Raw genomic sequence first — 25,353 nt, forward strand, 5'->3', positions numbered from 1 at the left:
GCGGAACCTATAAGGCATCACCACCTATATCTAAAACCAAAACAACCAAAAGACGCTCTAAAACCTCTCTCAACACTCTCCAGCGCGTTCCAAACGCCAACATCGCGGGCGAAAAGAGGCTGCACAAATCACGTAGAAAATTAGGCTGCCCCTTTCTAAAGCGATAATCAAATTAGCCTCAAATTAAACGTGAAATTGGCCCTCGCCGGCTGTGGGGGACAAAGCCCCATTGTCCCTTCGCCCGGGTAACGGCGGCGGCGGTGCCCACCCAGGCCAGGCCAGCCTGGCGGGTCCCCGCGGCATATGACGAGGTAGGCGCCGGGCCGGAGGAGAGCCTCAGCTGGGGAGTGCGTGGACGCGCCGGAGGTTCGGCTGGCGCGCGCTGCAGGCGCTGGGTGGGCGGCTGCGGGGCTCCCGACAGGCGCCGAGGGTAGGAGAGGGAGGAACTGAGGGAGGGAGGAGCGGTGAGCGGAGAGGAGTGTGGAGGGTGTGCGGGAGAGAGCGTGTGCGCGCGCGCGTGTGTGTGCGCGCTCCCGGCGCCCGCGCGCTCTCTCTCCCCGCCCCTAGCCCCCTCCCGGCCCGCTCCCTCCCCTCCTCCCCCCGCCCCGCGCTCCCGCCCAGCCCCCGGAATCAGTGCAGCTGTTGCCGTGCAGGCTGCGGATTCCTCCAGTCCCTCCCTCGGCCGCCTCTCCGCCCGGAGCGAGCGCGCAGCCCCGCGCAGCAGCGCCCACCGGTCCCGTCCTGTGAGCCCCGGCCCCAGCCGCGGACAGCCCCGCGGAGTCGCCTCCCGGCCCACCCGCCCGGCCGCCGAGGAGCGGGAGGAGGACGGGACCCCGGCGCCCCCACCCCCTTATCCTCGGGAGGTAGGTGGGGGGCCTAGGCTGGAAGATGCCAACTCACTGGGGCTGCCTCCCGGGCGGGCTCCTGGGCGGCGGGAGGACAGGAGGAGGGGCGCGGGCCCAGGCCCGGAGGACGCCGCTGCCCCGCCAATGCCCTGCGCCTGGGGAGCGGCGTGGGGGCAGGGAGACTGCGGAGCAGGGGCGGGGGCGGCGCGGGGAGCCTTGATCTCCAGTGCTTATTAGTACGCGGGCTATGCGGACAGGGGCGGCAGGCTCCGCAGGGAGGCGAACGCAGCTCCCCCGTGCGCACCGCGGCCGCCCAGCCCCATCTTCGGACGCAGCGGCGCGGATTCCTCCCTGCCTCCGCCGCCTACTCCCTCCAGCTGGGCGCAGCGGCCCCTGGTGCGGGGGTGGGTGCGGAGTGGGCAGCACGCGGGGCGTATTTTCGGGTGCCCTCCCTGCGGCCGGGGCTGGTGGGGAGCGGGGGCGGCGTTGACAGGGCCGGGCTGTGCGCGTAACGGTACGGGGGATGCGGCCAGGCGTGGTCCCCGCTGCGCTGCGCTGCAGCTAAACCGGAGGCGGCGGCCGGGCGCCCCCCCCCCCCCGCCCTTCCCGGCGCCCGCCCCCCGCCCTCCCTGCCGTCCCCACTCTCCCAGGGCTGGGCGTGAGCCGCCTCGGGGCGCGGAGCGGCGGCGGCGCCCGCCCTTCAGCTCCAGCCACCGGCTCTTCAACAGGTTTGTATCAGCGCGATGACCCTCCGGGCTGGCCTTTGGGGTGGTGGGCTGGAAGCCCCTCTCGTCTTCATCTCTCACACCACGCCCGCGGCCCTCCTTTTTGGGGGGAGCCTTCTCTTTGTTTTTGTGAGAGGAGAGATGCCAAGTGCCTGCCGTCAGATGGGGAGGGGAGTGTTGTGGATGTCAGTATACGAAACCAAGTCCATTATTTTTCCAGTCAAAAGCAGGGCCACAGAGCGAGGAGAGGGCGAGTGTGACGGTGCTTCAGCAGAGGAGAAAAATGGATTCGGTGGGGTTTATTTGGGCGGGGATGTGCTTTTTTGGCAAGATGGATGGCTCCCAGTGCCCTCGCCGTGATGCAGCACAATGCAGCAGTATCGCAGCCTCCCCTGGTTCTCGCTGCCGGGGCTTGGCACGGCCACTCGGCGCCTGCGGCCCCCGCCCGGCCCCACCCAGGCCCGGGGCTGCCCTTGGCCGCGGCTGGGAGCTGCTTCTACCTTGTCATGCTGCTTCAGCTGGATGTGGCGTCAGGAGGACCAGGTCACCTAGCAGTGAGGGGGGAGTCTGCTGTTTGGGGTGAGCCCTCCCGCCCCGCCTGTCGGGCTGTGCTGGGAAGAAGGGGCGTCCTGCAGCGCCAATGCAGGCTGAGGGAGCCGGCCTGCGGTTGCGGACGGGAATCTGATCTTCGACCCAGGGACCTGAGCCGTAGGGAGGGGCTGCAGGGAGGACAGGCCCGGGGGTGTGCAGAGGCAGTGGTGCAGTCAGTATTGGGAGTCGCAGTGTTTTCTGTGCATTACCCATAATCTGTGACTGCAACCCAGCTATCCATCGATTTCTTCATATGTGAAAAGTTGATTAATTGGAGCTTCACAGCGATGACATTATAGTACCTCTGTCTTTGGTTAATACTAAGAATATGAATCTTTCCTATAGGAAACCATTTTTTTGAAATGAAATGATTGGTGTGTTTTAGTTCTTACGTCTCTGAGACATTTCTAAAAATACTAACATTCAGTAAGTTGTTTTAAAAAGGAACGTATTTTTTGATGGATTAAAAATTGTTTCTTTAACCTGTATTTGCTGTATTTCCATCATTTGCTTTTTTCTGTAAATCAGGTACAGTTGCATATTTGGATTCTTTACTAAGGATTATTAGGTAAGTGAGTGTCATGATTGTTGGTCAGTTGGTATTCAGATTGATTTAGATAGCCAAGTTAAGTGTACAGTCATGACTAATGGAATTATCATGGTAACTGACTGCACTTGTGTTTGTTTATATGTATTTTTTGCATACATATTTTTTGCAGATGTGGCTGGGGAGGGAGACCAAGAGAAAGGGGAGACCACCAAGGCCTCGGTGGCTGGTATTTGGTCAGAGGAGATGATTCCCAGTGTCCTCATCTGTTTAGTCTGGGAACATTGGGAATTTCTCTTCTAAATGCTGCTTCCACAATTCATTTATTCAGTGTGCGATGGCAAATGGGATACATCTAAATGTCACCCCAGGCTCTTCTAAAATGTTTAAGTGAAAAAGAGAATTTCAGTATGCTAACTGTAAGGGAAGGTCAGTGTTTCAATGCAAGGGCGTATCTACTTTTATTTTTAAAAACTCTAATGAATCCAGCTTAGTGGCATTTGATTTTATGGGGCTCTTCAGAGGAGAACTGAATTTAAATTGTGTGGTTTATGTGCATTATTTTGAATTTCTCTAATAGACGGCCATTAAGATACAGAATTTTTTTTTAATTTGGATTTCATCGTTGCTCTGGTTGTATAAAATTGTGATGCCTACGGATGGTTGGGAGTATTGTTTCCATGGATTATCCAGACATTTTGGATTTATTATGTTGTAAAAAAATATCCTGTGTTGATGGCACAGGGGGTTTAGCTGTTCTGACATACACACCAGGTGCAGAATTCTGTTAGGTTATGCTCTTTGTAACTCTGTCATCTCTGGACTAACCAAACCCTTCATCTGAGAGTAGCATTGGGGCCATAAGGAAACTACTGTCACTTGGCCATCTCCTGCTATGCAGGCTTTCTGTGCAGAGCATCTCTGGGGTGAGACTAGTAACAACAGTCTGTGATGTTGTAGGAGCAAGTGAGAAGACTTCACTCTCTACTTGTGACACATCCTTAGCAGAGACTTGGCACTGGCGTTTCCTTGGAAGAGTCTGTTTGAGTGGTTATTGAGTGCTGTATGAAAGCATGACTCTACGTGTAGAAGTACTATTTTGAGATGGAAGGATTTTACTACTACTAAACAAACAGACATGATGAGTGAATATTATTTGATGTGGTTTTTGTTAAAATAATAAGCTTTTCATTTTAAGAGCATATTCTTAGGAGTCTAAAGCTATACACACACATGTATATATACAGTGATGTGATGCTCCTTTAATTATTTTGGGCCCTGACCAACATCTGCATTATAATCAGTCTTTAACTAATGTTCTGTGGCTTTCCTTAGGGTAGTCCTGGTTTCTTCAATACTACTGGGAAACCATTTTTCCATTAGGAAGGGACTAATATGTCTTCTGGAAAGACTACTTCTGTAGGTTTGTGGAAGTGAGTAAAACCCCTCATGGGTTTCTCTTGTAAATTTTCAGTCCTTGCTGTCTCCCAAAGCACCTTTTCTTTGCAAAAGACCTAGTTTAGTATTCTTGATTTTTCTTTTTTTTTTTTTTTTTTATGTTTTTTTTTGGGGGGGGGGGCGGGGCAGAAAGAGAGGGAAACAGATCATCCCACGCAGGCTCCCTGCTGTCAGTGCAGAGCCCATGTGAGGCTCAAACTCACAAACTGTGAGTTCATGACCTGAGCCGAAATCAAGAGTCGGATGCTTAACCCACTGAGCCACCCAGGCACCCCTTCTTGATTTTTCTGATAACAGTAATCCTGTACCCAAGTTTATATAGTGTAGGAGTAGTATCATCAATTTCTGTATCTTAGTGGGTAAAATGAAGCTATCCCAGTTAGAGGCACCCATACTTCTGTTTTTAGACATTACCCAAAAAGGCGTTTTCATAATGTATTGATATGGTATGGTAGTAAGGTTTGTGGAACAGTAACATCAGGAGTTATAAATACAGATTCTTAGAGGTCTCATTCCAGATCCACCCCATCAGAATTTGCATTTTAACTAGACCCCTAAGTGACTTGTATGCATGTTAAATGGAGAAACTGCTCTACTTCTTCAGCTAAGGGACCTCTGTATCACAAGGTTCCTTCTGGTATCTTTCTTTTGTCTTTTGCTAAAGTATCAGCACGTTTTTCCCTTTGTGTTATTAAGTGGTATTGAAGAAAGGGATGCACTGACTGTAAATCACTTAATACAGGAGTACATTGTAAAGTTCTTTAATCTTTAGGTGGAAGACCCTTACTTTTTGTAGTTTATTTAGGTTAGTCAAGTTTTTTAGTTCTTTTCTAGAACACTTCTAAAGCTGGTAAACAATATGCCCTCCCTGTCTAGAGAAAAAGGCCTTGGCTTTGAGACAGCAGAACTAGAGTCTGGAAAGCTTGCCTGAGTGAGTGCAAGGTGTCCCCTCTGGTCCCTTTGCTCTCTTCTGACTGACATCTTGTTCTCTGTTGTCAGTTACTTCTGGTATGTTCGCTGTCCTGCCCCTCTGGTCCATTGCCTTCTTGAAGTTTTTTATTAAGTGATTTGTACATACAAAATAATGCTCATAAAAGATATGTTACAGAATCATAAACCAGTGGACACTCACACAAGCACCACCTAGTAGAGGAAAAACCTTATCATTGTACATTCATAGTCCCTTGAGTGATTCTCTGTCATCCCATCTGAAGCAACCACTGTCCTGAGTTTTAGGCTTATCCTTCCCTTGTTCTTCTTTATGGGTTACCCTTTAAAGTTTTTTAATATTAGTATGTTTTTGAAGTTTATGTAAAAGGAATGATACTTCATGTATTTTTCTGTGTCTGGTGAACTTTTATTTATTTATTTATTTTTAATTTTTTTAATGTTTATTTCTGAGACAGAGAGAGACAAGCATGAGCGGGGGAGGGGCAGAGAGAGAGGGAGACACAGAATCTGAAGCAGGCTCCAGGCTCTGAGCTGTTAGCACAGAGCCCGATGCGGGTCTCAAACTCACAGACTGTGAGATCATGACCTGAGCCGAAGTGGGACGCTTAACTGACTGAGCCACCCAGGCGCCCCTCTGTGTCTTGAACTTTTAGATTAACATTTTATTCCTGGGATTCATTCATTTTGTGGCTGTGGTTCATTCATTTTTACTGCTGTATAGTATTCCACTACAACTTATTTATTCCTTTTACTGTAGATAGAGATTTGGATTGATCCCAGTTTTTTGCTCTTACAAAAAGGCTGCTGTGAATGGGTCTTCTACATGTCTCAATACATATGAGGAGATAGATTTAAACATACATACACATATTATCTGCCTCTCTGAGGAATGAAATTTGCTGGATGATAGAGTATGTGGATTGTCAACCTTACTAGATATGCCAAACTATTTTTCCCAAGTGGTTGTACTGTTTGTGTTCCTACTAGTAATGTATGTGTTATGATTAGTCCACAACTTTGCCACTACTTCATTTAACAGACTTTAAACTGTTGTCTAGTTGATGTTTATGAAATGTCTCGTAGCGCTTTTTATTTGCCATTTCCCTGATTACTGAGGTTAAGTATCTATTTATATTATTGGCCATTTGGGTTCCTTCTTTTGTGAAGTCCCTGTTAAGTCTTTTGCCTGTTTATCTTTTAAATTTGTTTCTTACTGTTTTGCAGGAGTTCTTTATGTAGATTGCTTCCTAATCCCTGTGGGATTATATGTGTTGCAAAAATTGCCTCCCAGTTTGTGTTTGTTTTTAAAAACTCTTCTTAGTTTCTTTTGATGAACAGTCGTTCATAATTTCAGTAGTGTCATAATCAGGTTTTGTCCTTTAAGGTTTATGAAGATAATTTTGTTATTGCAGAAAAATTTTTTTCAGTTGGGAAAGAGCATGAGTTTTGGAGTCAAACAGATCTGGGCTCAGATCCTAATGCTATTCTGTATTGTTCATGTGGCCATAGCTAGGTTCTAGCCTTGGGCTAGTTCGTTACTCTTGAAACCAGTTTCCTCATCAGTAAAATTGAAATGTTAATACTTCCTCATACAGTTGTGAGACCACAGTGTATGGTGCTAGGAACATAGTAGGTATTCAGTTAATAACAGTTCCTTTACTTTCTCTTCAAACTGCCTAAGCTGTATGAGCCACTAACTTCTTTTAAATGCTTTCCCCAAACTACCTTAATATTTTTATGTCAAAAGAGGTATTAAACAGCTTATTCTTTTATTTTTTAAAAGGCTGTTTTACCAATGGAATTTATGTATTGATAAGCACAGGTTGTACGAGACCACTTACTAGAAACTCTTTGTCAGCTCAGGTTCCCGTTCTTGAAAGTAGTATGATAGTTCTTTTTACCAAGAAGCATTTATACTACTCTTTTCCCTTTGCTGCATCTCTAAGATTACTCTTCAGTATTAGTTTTTGATACGCTTATTGGATACTGGATAATAATTACTGGGTACCTTCTCTTGCCAGGGCTTGAAAGTGGGTTGCAGTGATGGTGGTATGGCTGGTTTAATGTTAAATAAGATTTAGTTCCTGAATCTAAAGACTGTATACTCTACTGAATAGAATATACTCTCTATACATCCACAGAAGATAAAAGACCTCTTAATGTTCTGGTGTGTGACTTTGGCAAGCCATTTACCCTTCTGTTCTCAGTTCTAAATTTGTAAAATGAAAAACTTAGATGAAATTATAGTGGGGGATAAAACCTGGCACATGAGTATCATTCCCTCTGTCCCTGGCAGACGTAGAAAATCAGCCCTGATACTTTTTCTGCAAAGTTGAGATAGAGCCTCAGTAACTTTCTCAGTGCAGTGCTTCAGGCAGTGACTACCGGTTGATCAGATCTAATGCTTAATTTTTAAGATCCCATATACCCCTAATATTCTGTGATGGTAAGATATTGGAGTGACACAGCACTCTGGAAGAGTTGAGAATAGAGTGGAACAGGAAGAAACCAAAAGCAGGGAGACAAGAAATAGGTGATTGTGGGGGTCTGAAGGTTAAGGGAGCAGGTTATGGTGATAGCCAAGGAAATGAGAAGGAGGGGAGAGAAGGGAGAAAGGCTGTGAAGGCCCAGTCCTGTGCCAGCTGTTTGTAGGGTACATGGATGGGAAGTGGAGCTAACTGGATGAGGAGCTCAGGTGACAAAGATTTCAAATTTGGATGATGACAAAGAGCATGGTTGGTGATGATGAGAGAAATAGACCCAGGAAAGAATGGAAATCTGGTTGGTAAGAGAATCAGTTTTGTCTTTAAACATGTTGAATTTGAGGTTCCAGTAGAACCCTGAGTGGAGATAATGGAGAAGTTGAGACACATCAGGGCTAGTGTGGCTGATGGGAGGCTGTTGGATGCAAGGGTCCCAAGTTTCAGGCTCTGGAGTTACACAACCTAGTGACTCCTTCTACAGGCTAAGTGACTTTGGGCAAACTGCCTTAACCTGTCTGTGTGCCTCAGTATCTCCATCTGCATGGTGGTGGTATTGACAGTACTTGTCACAAAGGATCATTAAAGTTAAGTGAGATAATCCACTGCCCATTACAGTACCTTTGATTAGCATGAGACAGGGACATTTTGTCTCAATTTTATGCTTTCTTTCAAATAAATATTTTGATTTATTCAAAAAAGATATATCCTGGTAAACAATACCATCATTCAGATAAATAATGCTAAGTTCAATCTACATTAAACTTGTCCTTATGTCTGAATTATAGGTAAGGCAAACCTAACTAATACTTTTAACAAACAAGGAAACACTAAAATCCTACTATTCAGGGGAAAGGATATGAACAGATAGTTCAATAACTATAACTATATTGAATTATTCAAACTCACCAATAATACAAAACACAAAACAATCAGATTAATTTTTCCATTTTAATTAGTAGATAGATAATACTCTCTGGGATGCCATGAAATAGAAGCTCTGCATTACCTGTCAGGAGAATGTTTGGGTTAATACAAACTTAGTAGAAAACACTGGGTTATATATATAACAGAAACCTTAAATGTTTATAATTTTTTGGAGTGAAATCCCACTTGCAGTTCTGTAACCTAAAGAAAGAAATAAAAATAAGGACAGAGTTGTTTTTTTTTTAAGTTCTTTAAAAAAAATATTTTTTAATGTTTATTTTTTGAGAGAGAGAGACAGAGTGTGAGAGGGGGCGAGGGAGGGCAGAGAGAGAGAGAGAGAGAGACACCGAATCCAAACCAGGCTCCAGGCTTTGAGCTGTCAGCACAGAGCCTGACGTGCGTGGGACTGGAACTCACGAACCATGAGATCATGACCTGAGCCAGACTCTAAACCAACTGAGCCACCCAGGCACCCCAAGCACAGAGGGTTGGTTGTTTTTTTTTTTTTTTTTAATTTTTTTTAATGTTTATTTATTTTTGAGAGAGAGAGAGAGAGAGACAGAGTGAGAGTGGGGGAGGGGCAGGGAGAGGGAGTCAACAGAATCTGAAGCAGGCTCCAGGCTCTGAGTTGTCAGCACAGAGCTGGACGTGGGGCTGGAACCCATGAACCAAGAGATCAAGTCTCAAGTCAGACTCTTAACCTACTGACTCTTAACCCAGGCACCCCCACCCAAGGACAGAGGTTTCTAAACAAGGATTTTCTTATCAGTATTTATAGTGAAAAAGCAAATGGGACATACTCAAATAAATTATGGCACAGGATTGGCTGGAATTCAATATAGTACTGGTTTGTTAAAATATTACTGAAATGGGAAAATGCTAACAATATCATATCCAGTGGAAATATCTTTATGCAAGGGTATATAATAGGGCTTAACTCCAGTTTTGTTTTATTAAATAAAAGACTGGAAGGAAATACATTAAAATATTAATGGTTTGCTTTGGATGGTGGGTTGATGGGTGATTTCCTTTCTTACAAGAAAGGAAATTCCAATGATGTAATGTTTCTCATTTTGAGTTTTGAAATATTTTATAAATAGAGAAGAGTACAGTAAATATAATAGACTACCATGAGGGCTGTTTTTAAATGATCAAAAAAGCAAGCAGCTTTTCATTTTAAGAAAGGAAAGAAAAAAAGCAAATGTGGCCACCTATAGATCATTATTAAAGAATAGTTTAAACTTCCAAAGGATTGCCTCATCTGTCCTTCTGTACACTTTTTTAAGGGCAGAGGAAAAATGCGTAAATCTGTATCTTCAGGGTATAGAGCTGAGAGGAAGCAGAGCATTCAGATGTGATGGCATGCTAATGTGACTCTATACTAACCTGGGTCAGGTAGAAAGGTGGGGAAGACCAGGATTCTTTAGTGTTTCCAAAATGCACACTTGGGAAGAGAGGGCCCTGGAATTCTATGACATACTTTTCTCACTTGTAGAAACCCAGCTACTGCTGGGATGTAACAATTAGGCCATCATGTTTCCTTGGAATTGGTCAGAAATATGGATAAAATTCCAAGTGAAAATTTTAAAATAAAAATAACTCCAGATGTATATTACTTCCAATTAATGGTTTCTCACCATTTGGGAGTAGTGTAGGCTAAGAGTGAGAGGAATGAATTTTAATAATATCCTTCCTTCTTTGTATGAAAGGAAGTTCTTAGGTATGCATATGATTTATTGCATCTGTCTGTCACATAGGTGAGAAAGAGATGTATGTGTGATTGAGTAATCTCCACCATGAACGGAAGCAGAAGGCTATTTTAAGGCTTTGAAAGTGGGGAATTTTGTGGGGATAACATTTTGAAGGTGAATCTTAGGAATGAATCACATTGCCCTTCATCTTTGGTGGAAATGTTTGGAAGGAAATAGTACTTTTTGTTTCATGGTGCAAATCCCAACGGTATTGGTACTTTGTAAAGTGTAGCTTGTAGAAATGAACTGATTCACTTCCACAAGTTTTGTGTTTTTTTCTGCCATCGATTTTAAGTGGTTGATTGGGGAGGGTTTCAGATTAAATGTGCTTTGAGATGTGAAAGTAAGATGTTATAATTTCAAGATTACTTTGAAATTGACCCTTGTTTATAGGTGTCATAATTCCATTCTTAATAAACTCTAAACTATGAAAGTAAACACCTGAGCGATTTTTAAAGCCATTTGACATCTCTGATGTGGAATATGGAGCATCCTTGTTTTTGATGTTAACATATAAACTTGAAGCCATTGGCTACTCAGTAAAGTCTGTATTAGAACATTATTACAAATTTTTATCCAACAGATGAACTAGGATGAAATGCAGAATGCTATATGTTAGCAGAATTTATTCTTTGGAAGTATACATGTATAATTAAATATATCTGTGCTTAGAACGTGGTTATCGCTGGTGATGGGATTGTGGAAGAGTTCTAATGTCATCTCCACATTTCCCAAATTTTTAGAGGTACCTAACGATAAACTCTTGCTCTTTATCAAAAATATCCTAATACCACCAATAAGCCTCATTTTAGATGGGTAACAACTAATAAGTAAAATGACTGATCAGCCAAATATACCCTTTGCTATTCAACTTTTTTCTGTCAGAACTTACAGGAAAGCAGTATTAATACTAAAGATGTAAAGAGCACTGAAATTTTGAAAAGATTTTTCCATTCCGTATTTAAATATGCAGTTTATTAGAGCCTTGGCGTTTTAGTACTTCCGTAGAGTGTGGGAAAAATGTAGGAATTGGGCCACAAGGGAGCGGGTAAAAAACATCCTCCAGGAGATCAGTGTCTATGGCTACTGTCTCTGGCTCTGAGTTTCTTGTTGTTTCCTTACCCTCTTGGGTAGCAGTTTCAGGGATAACTTTTGTTCTAGTGTGTTTGCTTCAAGGCTAAATCTAAACATTCAAGGGCTGTTCATTTTTCTGAAATGTTTTTCACCGGCTTACAGTCTTTGGGGTGGGATAATGCATGTTCTTATCATGGTTTACTCCCCCTCCCCCTTTTAGCCTTTTTATCTTATTTAAAGGGGAAGGAAAACTTGGGTTCTTCCCTAAAACAATGCTTATTTATTTTGTTCTCTGATGTTTAAACATTTTCTATTGTATTTTTAAATCGGTAGCATGGGAGTGTTTTTATAGTGAGTAGAATAGTCAGTAAGAGTTAAAATATTCACTTTTTTTTACCTTCTTGGAATCCCTGAATATTTGACAGTGTCTGCTAATATATATATAGTATGTGTAATTTTTTTTCTGAGTGGCTTCTGAGGAATATATACTTTCATAAGGTTATAAATTAGCATAAAATCATCTAACATAAAGATTTTTTAATATTTTATTACCAAAATAATAAATGTTTATTGTAGATCATGGAAAATAAAAGTGAATGCAGAGAAGAAAATTAAACTCACTAGATATTCAGTGACTCCAGCAACACGCAGTTAACATTTTGGTGTTTATCCTTTAAACCTCTTTTCCCTGTGTATATATTTGTTCATCTCACAAATAAGGGCCAAATTCTCAGATCTCAGGCTAAAGATGTCAAGTCTTGACAGTTTAAATAATCACTTGATACATGTAGCATGGAAAAACATAAAATCCTATTACTGGTCGTATTTAAAGCTGTGGCATGGACCCTGTCTGTTGCCTGAGCTGTTTTTAATGGTGGGGGTAGTAAAGAAAAATGGTGAAGAAACAGAAAATCCAAATTTTATTATAGATACTTTTCTTCTTTGAAGAAAAAAATACAGTGAAAAAGAAAAAGAAAAAAAATATAGTGGAAAAATACCAGAAATTAAGTTCTCATTAGATAATGTGTGTTTTCTGTTTTGTTTCGGAAAGAATTCTCATCAGAGTTGCATTAATTCCCTCGAGGGACATCTCTATATGCTTTGGACAACATCTGATTTTACTTTTATCTTCAGATTTCAGAGAATCTTTAAAACAGCTACCCCATAACATGTTACAAATGGAATGGATATTGTTATTAGCATTTTGGTTTCAGAGGTAATAAATTTTACTGGGCTGGGTTTGGCTGTAACTGTTGAAAGCGTATACTAGAGCTCGACCTTCTTAGGGTCTTTGTATTGGCTGAATTCTTTAAAGTACTGTCTCTGGCTCTAAGATCTGTTTCAACGAGAAAAAGCAACGTACTTACTGGATTGTGCAAGCCAGTTATTTAAGCCCTGGGACATTGGATGGATGGAGGTGACTTGTTAGTGCTTCTTTGTTACTGTAATTCTGGTATTGGCCTTTTCCTTAAAAAGGTACTAAAAGAGTTTTTTTCATGTGCTTAGGGAAATGAGTGGAATACCCTTTCATTGGAAAAGAAAGTCCTTTCTAGCAGTTTCCATGAGGTACTTTGTGGTTGTTACTGGTCTTGTTTGGAGTGGTGGGCCCTGAGGAAAAGTGGCAATTGTCCTTCTTCCCGGGTTTAAATACTGAAGGCCAGTGGTACTTCCTTTTACAGTGTAGAGGAAAACTCAGCTGGGCTTGGTGATGGATGGACCGAGATTGGGGTTTGGAACTTAGCTGTGCTACATGGACTTCTTCTCTCCAAATAAGGGATTCTTCAGAAACTCCCAACCTGATAGGAATCATTCTTTTTGAGGGTGGCCACAACTCATCAGGGGAAATGCTTGATGGTTATAGTGCCTGGGCTGTCCGAAACCTGTAGTAGGTACTTCAGCTTAACCTCCAGGCACCTGCACATGTTGGGTCTAGCACTTGGGGAGGCACTGAGGTGAGACAGTGCTCAACGTGGTCCCTGCACCCCAGGTTACGGGGAGGCGGGGGGGGGGGGGACTAGGATGTGGCCTTATGCGGACCTCTGAATGGATAAGTACACCTGTCACTTTTTAAGGAAGCGAGTGGTGGTCAGAGGTATCAGTTGGGTAATTTTTCTGAGAGGGGCCTGGTCCTTCTCACAGCAAGGTTGACAACTCTGTGTTGCCAGCTGTCCTTAAATACCCAACTTATCTCCTGGGACGGAGTCAAGGGTGTACCATGATCCTTGGAGCAAAGACATTCGTGTGCTGTGCTATTGAGCAGGAAAGAAGCCAGTGCACACTTAGTGGTTTATTCTTTGTTTTAAAGGTAAGTTTTGTTTTGGTTTGTTTTTGTCTGTTTTTAAATCAACACCCACTGCTAAAGGAATTTCTGAGTTTCCGTGATAATCAGGATGATTTCTCATTTTGAAAAGCTTATTTTGCTTTTGAAGTGTGTTCCTGACTTTAAGAATACCAGCTTTCATTTAGGTCTAAGAATCTTGTTCAATTCATAAAGGGTGAAAGTTTAATTAGAGAGCAGGTTAATTTGGGGCACCCGGGTGGCTCAGTCGGTTAAGTGTCCGACTTCGGCTCTGGTCATGATCTTGCAGTTTGTGAGTTTGAGCTCTGTGTGGGGTTCTGCACTGACAGCTCAGAGCCTGGAGCCTGCCTTGGATTCTGTGTCTCCCTCTCTCTCTGTCCTCCCCTGCTCACGCTCTGTATTTCTCTCTCTGAAAAGTAAATAAACATTAAAAAAAAAATTAGAGAGCAGGTTAATTTATTGTTTTATTCCTGCATAAGACTATTCTTATCTGTCAGTTTAGTATTTATTTATATATATATTTCCAGCTCTGAGGAATTAATTTGTTAGTGTATATTTACATGAATATTTTATTCCTAATTATAGTGTGCATTTTTGTTGGGCTACACTCTTGTTAAAGAAAACTTTTGTTCAGGTGCAATAAATATATCTTTAGTGGGTCATATTTGAAAACTGGTTCTCAGTCTTCTCAACTTTTAAAGTAAGTAGATATTTAATGTAAAGAGTACCTTGATGGCTGGTCTATCCCTGGAATGTTGTGCAGCTGTGCAGAGTATGAGGCTCAAATGTGCTAATTAAATATATTTTTTTAAAGCAAGAATGGAATGTAGCAGCATGTGGTTAACCATTCCGGTTTGTTTTTGAAGGGGACTTTTTTTTTTTTTTTTTTGGCCAAATATTAACAATTAGAGAGTATGTTGACTGAGAGGATGTATTACTCGGTTACACTGGTTTTTTAAAGGAAATAATGGGACTTATTAAATACTGATATAATCCTTTAAAATATATCCTGATTAATAATCTGCTTCAAAATGTAGACAGTGAGAACATGACTAGGGTTTTAGCATCTGTAATTAAGGTGTTTGTTTTTTAAGATTTAATCTTGCTTTTCCCTCTCTATATCCGTTCTTCTTCGTTAGTTGAGGAGTACTCAGCCTTCTTTTGGGCAGTGAAGTACAGCATTCCCCCCCCCTCCCCCAGTTTGATCAGTATTCTAATATTTGTTTTGGGAACCAACTGTACATTGGATCATTTGGACTAAACGGTATCCACACAGATGGTGGTCTGATTTTTTTTTTTTTTTTTAGTCAGACATTGTGCAAAGTGATCTGATGGGAATAAATGGCAGGTTGGTTGTGTAATGTGGCCACATCTTACTTAGTGTATCTTTAGAGATAAGTGGGATGTGATTCCAGCAAGGCTGTGCATCAGAAGTTGGAATGTGTTGGAGAACTGCCAGGAGATTGGGAGCAAGCTGTATGACAAGCACTAATGCGGCCTTGGCCTGCCTTAAAATAGCGACCGTTCACAAAATATCTTGAAACTTGTCATTTCACTTGAGCAAAATCACTCCTGTAAACATATTCCCAAGAAATAGAAATGGTTGCTATCCTCTTTAGTTTAGTAAGGTTTACTATTATTTATCTTTTTGTTCCAACAGTCTTAAAAAAATCTTGTGCCTGTATATAGGAAAATTCTTCTGTGTAACATATTATCTTGGGTAATTTTATCTGGACTAATTAGTAATGCCTTATCCCAAACTTCACATTGAGGTTCCTCTGCCCCACTCATCCCTCTCACTGCAAAATATGTAGTCTCCATGGTTTGAATAGAAATTTGGGCCCTAAAGGATAAAAACTAAAGCCCTATATTTTATGTCATAAAATATGTGTGGATATGAATTGTTGATGTGTGAACACTAAAACATTGAAGAAGGATAGTAAAGGGCATTGGTTACTGTCCTGCAGAATCTTTTTTTCTTTGTTTATTGGTTTTTTGGGTTTGTATTAAAGTTTTTGCCATTTATCTGCAGCACTTGATTCTTGTTTGTAATTGATTTACTTTCTAATTCTGGTCTCTCAATTTAAAAAAAAAAAATAGATAGGCTCGTTTTTCAAAGTCAGGATGGTAAACTAAGGAGGACTGGGGTGTGCAGTCTTTCGGAGGAGTCCTGTACAGGTTTGAGCCCGATGGTGACATGATCATCACCTGCAGAGGATGAGGCTTGGTGGAGGTGGGGGCTGCCTGTGGGGATAATACAGTCAACTTACTTACTAGCTTGGGTACTGTGAAGATGACATTTTAAAAAAAGGAACATTTAGATTACTGAGAGGAAATAAAATAAGAACAGAGAGGACTTGGATGTTAAATATAATATGAAAACAGTGAGGGGCACCTGAGTGGCTCAGTTGGGTAAGCGTCCCACTCTGAATTTCAGCTCAGGTCATGATCCCAGGGTCATGAAATCAAGCCCCATGTCGAGCTCAAGCTGGCTTGGGATTTTTCTCTCTTCCTCTGTTTTTACCCCTCCCCTGCTTGTGCTCTCTCTCCCTCAAAATAAACAAACATTAAAAACAAACAAACAGACAAAAAAAAACAGTGAACTTCATCTTGAAGGGCTTAAATACAAACCAAATTTCTGTTAAGAATTTCTTGAAAGATGTTACTAACAGATATTTTAATTATCCTCTAAAGTCCATTAGAAATTTGGACTTAGACTAATTGCAGTAATTTTAGAGCTTTTTAGAGTACTTTGCACCATGGCTTTGTTTCTTATGTATTGCTGTGGTTAGATTTAGAAGTCATGAATTTTGCTTTGTCATTTTCAGTATCGTACACATATTTCAGAGGGCCTCTTCTCGTATAGAAGCATTATGTCTGGCTCTTATGTAAGTGCCTTTATACAGAGATTTTTATTTTATACTTATCAGGACTTTGGTCAATAGAATTGAGGTTATCTTTCTACGTATGTTTTTAGAATCTGTAAAAAAAAAAACATTTTACGTTTTTACCACATGGAAAAATGTTCTGTGGAAAATGCATGGATACATCTTCTTTAGCTGTGCTGATCTTTTCATTTTTAGATGGCAAATGAGTTCTCTGTATGTTATTGTTGATATGTTGGAAAATGTATTTATTGAGCCTGTGATTTCTAAGTTGTTTTATGTTTTTGTTTTTTACACATTCCTTGTTTTTTAAACATACTCTTGGATAGGCAGATTGGTAAATCGAGTTCAGAAGATATGAACTATGAGCTAGAGCCACCAGTTTTCTTTTTACTTAACACACCATTATCTGATCTGCTTGCGAAACTATTTTGGATAGTTTTCAACTCAGATCATTTAATCTTGCAAGAGCCTTCAATCATTCACTATAAGAAGACAAAAAGTAAAATATTTGAATATCCTTTTCCTAGGTTATTGTCTCAATTAGAAAATTCTTCATTTTAATTTTACACTTGCGTACTGGATGTCATCTCTCTGGGTTTCTATTCCTTGTATTGGCACAAGCTCATAAGACTGGGAACAAATATTTAGCATTCAAAATATTCCAGGCAAAAATTTACGGAATTTGCTTATAAATGTTAGGGGATGCACAGAACAGACACAGGGTTTTAGCTGGCTCTTTGTGCAGTGTGAAGGCAGATGGAAACATTACAGAAATCTGCTGCAGATGGCAGTGGAGTGGACAGGTGAGGACCACATGGAAGTTCATACCAGGGGTAGATGGAGTAGTGAGTTGGTTTATGAAATGCTAGCCATCTTAGATGTTTCTACAGCTGTTGTCAGCTAGCTGAAAATAAATTCAACTTGCTGGAATGGTAAGAGTTGCTGTCTGAATAGGCTTAGATAAAATAGTGCTTTAAATGCCCATGACAATGTCTGTTGTAACATTATTATTATAGGGAAAAAATGGTAATAAACCAAATACTCATCATTGGTAAGTTAGTGGAAGAAGTATTATGGAGGCAATACAATGTAGTGGTTAAAAGTGCCAACCCAGGGGCTGCCTGGGTCTGAATCCCAGATCTACCATGGACTCACTTTGTGACGTTGGGCATGTCATTAACCCTACTGTACTTCTGTTTCCTCATCTGTAAGATGGGGGCAATGATGATACAGACCTTGAGGGTTCTTGTGAGGATTAAGTAAGTGGATATAAATAATGAGATTAGTCTAATAGTGGCAAATATATAATTATTAGTTATTATTATATTGATAAAAATATTATTGAAGACATTCTCATAACACAGAGCTTTTTAATATAAAGGAATAAAAGCAAAACACAAATTTATATAAATGATATGATCCCTTGCCACTTGCAACTACGTGGATGGAACTGGAGGGTATTATGCTAAGTGAAATTAGTCAGAGAAAGACAAAAATCATATGATTTCACTCATATGAGGACTTTAGGAGACAAAACAGATGAACATAAGAGAAAGGAAAAAAAAATAATATGAAAACAGGGAGGGGGACAAAACAAAAGAGACTCATAAATATGGAGAACAAACTGAGGGTTGCTGGAGGGGTTGTGGGAGGGGGGATGGGCTAAATGGGTAAGGGGCATTAAGGAATCTACTGAAATCATTGCTTCACTATATACTAACTAATTTGGATGTAAATTTTAAAAAATAAAAAATAAAGTTAAATAAAAAAACAAAAAAAAATGATATGATCTCAACTATGTAGAACAACACACACACACACACACACACACACACAAAGAAGAAGGAAATACTCCACATTTTAAGTTTTTGTAAAGTGTGGTGGGATTGTGACTTTTGTTTTCATTTCATTGCTTTTCTGTATTTTCCAATGTTCACCAATAAGCATGTCTTACTTTTATAATTTGAAAAAATAAACTTTTTTTCAAAAGTGCATGTCATGCCTTGTAAACAGTATGTTAATTATAAGAACATCCTGTTTATTCTTTGAAAGCTCAGGACATACCATTTGGCCAGAGTTTGATTCTACAGTACTTTCACATTCTTATAAAGTGCCTCGGCAATAAAACTCCAAACTTTTTTTTTTTTAATCTCATGACTTAGATTTTTCTGCTTATTCAGATGAATGGTATAGTAAAAAGAATGGAACATGTAGTTACATGAGTTCCATTTGTTAGAAATATGATCTTAGACAAATTATGTAATAGAGTTTTGGTTGTATCATGTGAAGGGGAGATGATGCCAATGATGATGCCAGGCGATGGTAGTTATCATCTACCAACTATCACTGTGTCAGTCTGTACACATTTCTGGCATTCAGTAAGTGATCCTATGTCCCTTACTGCCCACCTTCACTCCCCACCCTTGTCAACAAACAAACTAAATTTGGTCACTTCAAATTCGTCCGTACCATGTTGTTTAGTTTTAACTCCCTCATCTTCATTGCTTAATGTAAGATTCAGTAGACCAAAGTGGCTTTCATAAAGATTCATTTTTATAAGCTTATTCTGCTGTCTATCCGCCCGTTCTTCTCATATATCTGTATATTTATTTTGTCACATCTAGTCAACTTATATAGCTCTATTTAAGACATTTCCCTTCCATAGTGTATCAAGCAGTTTAGGATTGGTGTGTAGTAACAAACATCTCCAAAATCTCAGTGGCTCAAAGCCATAAAAGTGTGTATTTCTGATTCATGTTACATGTCCATCATAAGATGGCAGGGGGCTCTGCCTCACATTTTCTAGCTCAAGAACCCTGGCTGATAGGTCATAGAAAAGACCTTGGCCAGAACTAGTCACATGACCTTGCCCAACTGCAAGGGGAGCAGGCAAATGTAATCCATCCATATGACCAGAAAGAGAAGAGACTGGGTATGTGTGATGTTTAGAAGTTTTTGACCAAACCTAGGTAACAGTGTAGGTCCTATGGTCTGGCTTTACATTGTCCATCAAGTTCTTTGAAGCACTAGCTTTGCAGTATGTTAACATGTATTATTTATGAAGAGAATGCTAGGCTAAGTAAAATGTAACAGGTTAGAACTTTTATAAGCTAATAGGTATTCTGAGGTAGAGGGAGAGAAATAAATATATGGTGTTTCCCAAATTTACCTGACCTTGGAATTCTTTTTTTTTTTTTTTTATAGTCTCTCTTAGGCTTAAGGTTTCATAAAATGTACTTGGGGTACACTAGTATGAAACAGAGCAAAAACTAGAGTTTCATTTTAATTATTACATAGACTAGGAAGAAGCTTTGTTTTTATTGTTAGAAGAGTTGCTTACTTGAAGAGTCTGATTTCTATTATGAATCAAATTGCAGGCCCTCAGTTTTTTAAAACAGTCTTTTTTAAAAATTTCGTCATTATTGGTTATATGCCTGTGTTGAATCCATATGATTTTTTCTTCATTTAGTTTCTGTTGTGTTCCAAGCCTACCATTGGAAAGAGAAAGGTAAACAAACCGTGACCACACATCTTAGTTGTTAGAAAAGATTAAGTTGGTTTGAACAAATGACCCAAATGCATAGAATTTTTTTATTGGCTTCAGCATTTCTTGTGGGTTCCCTCTGAGTTTCCATAACAAATTTTCTAGAAGTTTTGACACTACTGAAATGAGAGCTCTGGTAAACAGAGAGAGAACTTTTCTTGAGAGGTATTGCATATTTCTCTACCAAAAGGCTTTGGATTTAAACACGATATTTGTTGCCAGGGATTTTATGCCTGCATATGTAACAAATCTCAGTATATGGAAGCTTTCACTTAAATGTGGCTGTAAACTTCATGTAATAAAACTTTAGGTAAGAAGGTGCTCTTCCTGTTTCATGACTATGCATGAGTAAAACTTAATAATGACCAACTCTCCAGACCTTTGAGTTTATGGCTTTTTTGTCTTCTTTCTGTCTTTTTTTTTTTAATTGATGAAGTCAGTTTTTGTTAGAAATTGTATGAAATCCAGGCTGAGAATTGAGTTTTCATTTTGTCTTTTCTTTGTTTTTTTCCTTTGTGAGTGAAAAATTGCCCAGGGCAATTGTTTCCTGATGGGAAACAGCTTCTAAATCTTTCAGCTAACTCAGTAGCACCCTGCTGCCCCTCCAGCCCCTTTACCACTGCCATTGTAATCAGGACCTGGCCAGTAGTAAACCTGCCTTTTGAAGGTGACTGGGGACGATTTGAGGCAGGGAAAATCTTCTTTAGAGCCATGGTTCCATTATCCTTTTTGTTGATTTTAGTATCATTGTTGAAAAAGCATTCATGACCCATCACAAAAACATTAAAAAGCATTTTTCACATGGCCTAGCGCTGACAGAAGTCAAACTTAATATATCGAGGAGTGTCACAAACATGAGAGCCATCGCTCTTTACCACAGGGCTGCTCCCAAGCCTACTCACGGGACCCTTGCCTGTGGCAGGTCTTCCCTGTGTTTGAAGACCTCAGATCTTATGTTAAATTTCAGTAAAGGTAGCCTTGGTGTAGGTCTGCTTTGGAGGGAGGATTGTTCATTTCCTTCAGGGAATAGTAATGTGGCCCCATCGTGGATCTTGTGGACCTGCTAGGAAGCCAGCTGTTAGGAAATTTTGTGGTAGAGTAATGTTTTCCCATTGTAGGCTGCAGCTCATGGTCAGAAAGATTGTAGAGAATACATAGAATTAGAAGCTTTAGAGCTGGGCAGGACCTTATGGATCTTAGTAGTCCATGCCTTTTGGGGAAAGAAGGAGACCAGCTCAGAGAGGCCAGGTGAAGCCACACAACCTGTTGGTAAGGGCTGAAGTTGCCACCACTGCTTACTTGGGCCATTTTAAAACTATACATACATGGTGAGGCTACAAGTAAATGCTCATGTTTGCTGTTTTCACTCTGTCAAACTAGCATTAATGTTTAATGGGAAATATTTATTGGGAAAATAGATAGTGTTTTACCATAGATTAAAAAAAATGAGAGAGTTGTTTGCTTTTGAATTAGGGAAAAAAAGAAAGCCCATTGTGTATGAAACTAAAAGTCGGCACATACAGCATACCCACCTTTGTCTTAATAGAAATAGCAAACACCTGTGTCCTGGCAGCTCAGGCTAGTCTGGAAGAAGGTGAAGGTCACTGTAAAGTAGAAAAGGATTTGGTTAAATATTGCTCGGATAAGCTGAATACGTTTAAAAATTTTCAGACCCAGGGATGTGAATAGAGGCTGACAGGAATTCTCTGTGCCCACAGTGGGTTTGTGTTTTATTTTATCAATGATTTAAAAGGGGATAAAGGACAGTTCTGAAAAACATGGTCTAACCAGTTCTACCCACATGGATTTGTCAGCATGCAGGAAATCTGGGGTATGATGGGGTGAAAGTAAAAAGAATAAATCCCATCATCCCAGTCTTCTGTGGAAGGTAAGACTTGGGAGGGTATCTTACAGTAGTTGAGTTCTGTTTCTGGAGCCACACTACCTGATGGAAGCCTGCCTCTGCTGGTTATTGAGTGTGGGTCTTTGGTAAGTGACCAGGTAATTTATTGTCTAAACTGGGTAGTTTATGAGAGTGGAAGGGGGCCCTCTTAACAACTGTGTCAGGACAGCATGCATAAACTCGGATTGTCTGAGGCAAACCAGGTAATATGGTCATTGTAGGCTTATCAAATTATTCCATCTTTGTGTCTCAGTTTCTTCATGCTGTAAAATGGGAGTGATGATAGTTCTCACTTCTTGGGGGAATCAGATTAAGTCCAATAGAACATGTGAAGTGTTTTGAATGTTGCTTGGCACATAATAACTGTTCACTAAAGTCATCTATTAAAAAAACTATTATTTAGGATACTTAATTCACATGACAACCTCTTACATATTCAGTTTACTTTCTGGTATCTTCATATTATTTCTCCATAGAATATTTTGCTTTTAATTTTATTGATGGAATAATAACATTTACTAACGACTGCTTCTATTTATGGCACCATCTCATACTTAATTTACTTGATTTATCTGAGGCTTTTCTTCAGATAAAGTCCCTGAAACTAAAATTTACTATTACTATGCCAAATACCCAGGTATTTGCACTTAGTTATATAATTAACGTCTGTGGTCCAGAGGAAGAAAGACATTGGGACACATGTTTATCAGGTGGTGGCAAATTAGTGTTCACACTAGGGACACAGTTTTTATACTTGGCCCTGAGAAATAGGAATGGTTGGATAGTTGATTGGGGGGCGGGGATGCCAAAACTAGGTCTCTTCCTTGACTCTCTCAAGCTGGATTTTCCCAGCACAGTGATATGTCGGGTTGATAGATTTGGGAAAAACAAAGAAACCAGAATGCCCAGTTAAGTTTGAATTCCAGATAAACAGCACATCTTTTTTAGTATAAATACGCCTTATGCAATATTTGGGGGTTACTTATACCAAAAATTAATTTTTTATCTGAAATTCATCTTCAGTTTGTCTTTCTTTGTTTATCTGACCATCTAGTTATATAGTCTAAAGAGCCTTTTTATCCTATTCAGTCTACCCCACATTCAGATATATATACAAAAGTATAGTCCAGTTGCTACTGTAAACTTTGTGTGAACTATAATATAAAAACGCCCATGTGTTTTACTCTCCATTGGAATGGACAGTTGAGAAGTTGTTATAAGGAGCTGCTGCTGGGTACCCACCAATGCTGAGATGAAAAGGAATATCATCTGGTTTGCCACAGCAGCAGGGATTACATTTGCTCTGTGAGAACTTCTTGGCTGTGAATGTGGATGGACTTAAGCCAGCCCTTTCTCCTTGGAGGGGAGGCTGTTGGTTAAGGTGAATTGTTGAAGCCTTGGTCAACTCAAGTTCTCAGTTTTATGACTGAATTATGTTAGTAGTAATCCGGGAAAGTGGGGGAAGATGTAATTTTGGATCATTTATATTTCACCTCTCAGTAGAGGGAACAACTTATTGTCATTAAGAGTGACCTTCAAATATTCTTCCCATTAAAATTGCCTCTTCCTGTTTTTGACTTTCAGTACTGCTGCCTAGAAAATGCTGGTGAATTTTTTGCATCAGCCTTGGAACTCTGTCAGCATTCCACCTGAAGGGCACTGTGTGCCTTTGGGAAATGCTGATTGGAAGATTAGAGGCTGTGGGAACTTGAGTGACTGTTTGCATTTTTTTATACTCTGGGTATAATGCCTCTGTTAAGTCAAGCCTCAGAAACAGAGCTGCACCAGGTTAATGATACACTTGATGAAATTAGTAATGGCAAGTGAAGGTTGACATTGTGCCCACCCGAGAAGAGCGAGCCAGAAGACATGGGTTTTGGAGTGATACTGGCTTTTTAATTACTGCCATTTAAAAAGTTTCATGTACTCCATGAAAAGGCACAAGTGTCAGGTTACTCTTTGAAGAAAAACCAACAGTGGCAAGAGCTTGCTGTCAGACGCAGATAGTATGTGGGTGAGTTAGCCAAGGAAAAATAATCCACTTAGAGCTGTTTATTCAAAGTGCTAGATTTGGAGGTGCATTTTGTTGCTAATTGGTGCCTTTCCAGAAAATAAATTACTTGTATGTAAAGACACAGGCTAGCCAGGCTCTGGATGCTGATAGTTATTTTGAAAAACTCTTTTCCTTCCTTGTTTTACTTTCCTTTTTGAGCTCTTTCCTTTTCTACTCCTTGCTTGCTTTAGCAGCCCATTCCTTTTGGACATGGTTTTGCTGTTGAAGGAATTCTTCTAAATTTGTCCTCGTGTCTTGGGATTGATTTGCATGATGGGGAGAATATTTGACCTAATTGTTTACATAGCTTAGTGTTTGTCAGTGTTTTGTTGGATGAGGATTGGCTATTAATGGTAGAAATTTTCGCATTTTAGAGCAGTGATACTCCTTCTTGTCAGCACATTGACATCACCTGAGGAGCCTTTAAAAATGCAGATGTCTGGGTCCCACCCCAACAAAATTTGCTTTAATAATCTGGTGGTAAAACGAGCACTGGGACTTTTAAGAGCTCTCCAGGTGATTGAAACATACAGCCCAGTTTGCATATTACTCTTTGCTCTCAGAATTACGACTCTAGTGTATGTTGTCCAGCAGGGTAGCCATGAGCCTTATGTGGCAACTTACATTTACATTAATTAAAGGTAACTAAAACTAAAAATTCAGTTCCTCAGTCACACTGGCCACATTTCAAGTACTCAGTAGCCACATAAGTCTCATGGCTACTGTTTTGGACAGTGAAGATATAGAATGTTTCCAACATGGCAGAAAGTTTAGATTCAGGCTCTCTCTGTAGGATGTCAGCAAAACAGGGAGAAGCCATGAACATTGGAGAGTTATGACACAGGAAAGACAGACTTGGAATAGAGCTAATCCAGCAGGACCTGCCAGTACCGAATTACCACATACGTTTTTAGCAGCCTTTTTCTCAATGGCCTTTTGGCACCAGAAGTCTTGCAGCAGTTGGTGAGATGGATTATGTGTCGCATCTTGCTGAAAGGCCCTGTTTAAAGCAGGCTGGCCTGCCGGGGTGTGGTAAGGGTGAAGGGCAGGAAAATGTGAACTCCGAGGAGTCCAGGGCCAGGAAGGAGAGAATTAAGCTTTATTTTCTGCAGAGCCGAAGAATGCCCTTTAAGGAACTAAAGCCTGAGAATTTGGGGTAAAACTAGGTGAGAGGCGAAAAATCCCTTCTGTTGAAGAAATACCTTCCCCAGTTGTTTGCCGTCTCAGCTGAACTCTCAGATGTGGGAGAGAAGGGTGGTGCTAGCTCATATTTCCAGTGAAATTTCCATTGTGGGTTCCCATGTTCTGGAGGGAGGG

At 40.7% G+C, this 25,353-nt stretch overlaps 1 protein-coding gene across 3 annotated transcripts in view; it reads left to right on the forward strand.

The window, feature by feature from the left end:
• The first annotated feature begins 637 nt into the window (after positions 1 to 637).
• The window catches only part of SPTBN1 (spectrin beta, non-erythrocytic 1), a 199,180-nt gene continuing 174,464 nt past the window's right edge, over positions 638 to 25,353 (forward strand). The window contains exon 1 of one of the 3 annotated variants that reach the window (XM_049650248.1): positions 638 to 863. The gene's annotated coding sequence lies outside the window, so the exon portion shown is untranslated. Of the gene's footprint in view, positions 864 to 1,323; positions 1,574 to 25,353 lie in introns of those variants that run through there. The other 2 variants (XM_049650244.1, XM_049650245.1) reach the window with 2 other exon arrangements.

This window comes from Panthera uncia, assembly GCF_023721935.1.
Source record: "Panthera uncia isolate 11264 chromosome A3 unlocalized genomic scaffold, Puncia_PCG_1.0 HiC_scaffold_11, whole genome shotgun sequence".
Taxonomy (NCBI): domain Eukaryota; kingdom Metazoa; phylum Chordata; class Mammalia; order Carnivora; family Felidae; genus Panthera; species Panthera uncia.